The sequence below is a fragment of the Petaurus breviceps genome, unplaced genomic scaffold, assembly GCF_028583685.1.
Source record: "Petaurus breviceps papuanus isolate PSGF00001 unplaced genomic scaffold, PetGlider_PUasm1.0 90925, whole genome shotgun sequence".
NCBI lineage: Eukaryota > Metazoa > Chordata > Mammalia > Diprotodontia > Petauridae > Petaurus > Petaurus breviceps.
In genome coordinates, this window is record NW_027187380.1 from 16,083,281 (window position 1) to 16,087,206 (window position 3,926).

At 51.1% G+C, this 3,926-nt stretch overlaps 1 protein-coding gene across 5 annotated transcripts in view; it reads left to right on the plus strand.

Annotated features, from left to right (window-relative positions):
* Positions 1 to 3,559: 3,559 nt before the first annotated feature.
* The window catches only part of SLC39A11 (solute carrier family 39 member 11), a 564,681-nt gene continuing 564,314 nt past the window's right edge, over positions 3,560 to 3,926 (plus strand). For 3 of the 5 annotated variants that reach the window (XM_069076522.1, XM_069076526.1, XM_069076524.1), the window contains exon 1: positions 3,560 to 3,709. The gene's annotated coding sequence lies outside the window, so the exon portion shown is untranslated. The other 2 variants (XM_069076525.1, XM_069076523.1) reach the window with 2 other exon arrangements.

The following is a 3,926-nucleotide window of genomic DNA, read 5'->3' on the forward strand; positions in this document are numbered from 1 at the left end:
ATTAAGTGCTCAGTGTCTTGAGGGGCCCTGCCGGGTCTAAGTCGGGCCAAATGCCTGGCCTCCCTCTTCACTTGTGCCTGGAAGGCAAGATGCATAGCAGGGTCTAGACAGGACATAGCTAGCTCGTCAAAATCCCCCGGGGTCCAGGGGTGAGCGGTCACTAGGTTCATAAGTAGCCTCCTAACATAGGGTGAAGAAGGGCCATACTTAGTCACCGCCTCTTTGAACTCTTTCAGTGTCTTATATGGGATGGGAGAATGAGTACGCTGACCCGTAAGGGGATCAGTCAAAATGGGATAGACATCCCAAGAGGCGAAGTCCACCTCCGCGCCCGCCTCCGCCGCCACACGGAGGCTCCGCCTTATTAACCCCTCTCCCTCACAAATATTCGCCTCTCGCCCTTTCTCATAATGAGGAGGCGGGGGCGGAGGGCAGGGAGGGGCGACATATGCGGAACTAGCAGCGAAAGACCGGGCAGGACAGTAATTGCCTGGCAAACAGGAGGTGCTTGGTGGCAAGGCGGAGGTAAAGGGCGCGGAAGCGGGGAGCACGCCCCCTGCATCCGTTTCCCCTTTGTTCTCCCGTCTCTCCCTCCTCTCCCTACGTGAGGGAGTGCCCTTCCGGGTCCCTCCTCTCTCCCTCGATCCCCGGGCGCCCTCCTGGCGCCCACTCCCTCCACCCTCATCCTCCCCCTCTGAACTGCTAGCGGAACTATCCGCCGCCTGATTCATTACCACAGCTCTTAAGTCCTCCCACGGATATTGACCGAAGCCCCCTGGGTCCTTCAATTCCTTATTCTTTCCTTTTTCTAACTCAAAATCTGACCCGGCTAATGAGGAGCCCACCTGTGTGGCCAAGGACCGGGAAGCGGCACTCGGGGAAGGATTCAATGCCGCGTCCACTATCTTAAAAACCGAAAAATCAGTGGGTGTCAGCGAACCAGGGCAGCCATTCTCAAAAGCTGCCATCTGCTGTCCCACAACTCTCCATCTATCGGCCTGTATGCCGACATGCCTGACCCAAGGGCATATGTCCCAGATCTTATCTATAAACTCCCTACAGGTCTTAATGGGGATTTTTGCCCCCCTTTGGGCGCAGAGCTTATAAAGTTGTGCCGCTATCACCCCCTTCTCCTCCTCCTCCGGCCTAAATACAGGGATACTATGCCCTGTTCCCATCCTATCCTCTTCCCGAGGCTACAGTGGCCTCGAGGCTGTCTGGCGACTGGAGCAGACCAGCTGCGTCTAGCAGGCCGTCCGCCAGCTAGTCGTCCCGAAGGGTCAGCCCCACGTTGGGCGCCAGAATCTGTTGCGGGCGTTTGCCCTCACAACAGATCTAGACGACTAGCCCCACGGCCCTTTCACTTACCCATCCCGGGTCTTCGGTCGTCACCGGCCCCTCACGGGGAAAAACACCAGACAGAAGGCGGAGGAGTGAAGCGGGGTGGTTTATTCTTCAACAGTTACATGGCGGAGAGAGAGAGAGAGCGCCCTCTCACACAAGAAAATATATAGCGAATCCGAGCCAATCACATCGCAGTTTTACATTTATGGCCTTATATGGTGATCACCCCATGGCCTTATATGGAGATCACCCCATCAAGCTTATACATATTCATTCAAAGCAACCATGGCACTGCCCATAAACCCCTCCCCCTCCCCCATCATTTTCCAACTCAAAAACCTTGATCCTGACAGTTTGTATAACTAAGTGCCTATGGACTGAGAGTACAGGGAAGGGCACCAAAGGTAGGCTTGGTGGAGGCGTTGGCATTCTGAGATGAACATTTTTGGCAGCTAACCTGTAGCAGCTAGTTCCCACTTTAGTGATTTATAAATTTGCTTTATAATGATGAATTTATTTGTCAGAGGGAGTTAATGAGATTCAGGGGGAAACTCTCCTGGGAGGCCTGACACCTGTGTTCAGTTTTCTTGTGTCAACCTTGACAAGAACATGAGGAAGATGAACTATTTCCTATTCAGGCAGCAGATTTGCCTGATTGGAAACTGAAGTATCTTGCTAGTTAATTACCTCTGTGAGAACATTATCATAATATATAATGCACGTGCCAGGTATCAGTTAGTACCATGGATTTAGTACCCATTTTGGTTGATCTCCTTCCTTGAGTCCCTCCCCACTCCAATCCATCCTTTATTCATTTGTCAAATTGATCGTCTGCATATCACACCCTGCTCCTCACTGCCCTCCTAATCAATGATTCTAGTGGTTCTGTATTATTCCAGGATCAGATATGAAATCCTTTCTTTGGCTTTTAAAGCCTTCAGTAACCTGGGTCCCTCCGATATTTTCCATCTTTCCTTCTCTCCATGGACCCTGCTGTCAAGTGACACTGGCTTCTTTGCTGTTTCTCAGACATTACACTCTATCTCCTCTCTGTGGGCATTTTATTTTTGGAGGGGGGAAGCCAAGGCAATTGGGGTTAAATGACTTGTCCAAGGTCACACGACTAGTAAGTGTCAAGTGTCTAGGTTGGCTTTGAACTCAGGTCCTCCTGACTCCAGGGCAGGTGCTCTATTCATTGCCACGTCTAGCTGCCCCACTCTGGGCATTTTCACTGGCTGTCCCCGATGACTGGGACTTTCTCCCTCCTCTTCTCTACCTCCTGGCTTCCTTCAGCTCCCATCTAAAGTCTCACCTCTTTATGTCCTTTCCAGTCCTCTTTAATCTTAGTATCTTCCCCCGAAACTGCTCCCAGTTTATTCTGTATTATCTTTTGTATGTAATTGTTTATATATTGTCTGCCCCATAAGAGTTTGAGTTCCTTGGGAGCAGAATTGTCTCTTGCCCACAGCAAGTGAAGCCCTTCATTTGGAACTTCTTTCTCTCTCTCTCTCTCTCTCTCTCTCTCTCTCTCTCTCTCTCTCTCTCTGGGGTCAGTCATGTCTCCCACTGCAAGTTACTTCATAGGCCAGGGCACATGTCTCAATGTCCTCTTTGGAAATTTCACTAATGTGGGTTCTTTTTTTTTTTTTTTAATTTTTAAAAGGCCTATTGGTGCCTTTTGTTTTTTCTATCACCATCATTTTCCCCACCCCATTCCACCTTCACTGAAACTTCCTTTATAGTAGAAAAAGTTAAGCAAAATTGACCAAAGTGCCTCTTGTGACAGCCTGTGCAACGTTCTGAATCCTCAATCCTTCCTCCACTTACAGAAATTGTTTTAGTATCCACACTCCAGGATCAGGATTGGTTATTGTAATTGATTTGAGTTCAGCTGCCTTTTATTTTTGTTTTTAGGATCATAGATTTCGATGTTATCCGGTTCCCTTCATTTTGCAGATAAGGAGCTGCGGTCCAGAGTCACTTGCTCCCCAGAATACAGGAAGCACGGGTTAAGGAAGATTTTACTTTCCATGCTTGGCTACGGTGCTAGAATACCACGGCTTCTGAAGGGTCTCTGGCCCTCCTGGAAGAGACCCTACTCGGCTTCAGATCAGGGGACTTTCAGTTCTGCCCGCCCCATTCGGTTTTCACATCCCGAGGATGTGAACCAAAGAATCGATTCCCGGGGCTGGATCTGCCAGTAGCAGCAGGGCAGGGTGGGGCCAGGAGGCTTGGGGAGACACGTGTACAGGCTGCTCAGGCGGAAGTGACCGCGGGAGCCGTGGCGGAACCGGGGCTGCTGCTGCTGCTGCTGCAGCTGGGGTGACTTATGGAAGTGGATTGGGGGCTTGAGAGGGGCACCTTAGTAAGTTGTCTTTTCTCTCGTTCCAACCCTCTTTTTGCTCATCGGGGGGGCCCAAGGCAAGGCCTGGGGAGAAGAGGAGAAGTGCCTGGGGCTCCCGAGAGCCTGGAAGGGCTGTCATTGTGGAGAGCGGCGGCTGGAGGGCAGCCTGAGACTGACAGGTGTGAGTTAGAGGAGGGGGGACAGGGGCAGCACCTACCTGTGCCGCCTCCTCCCAGGC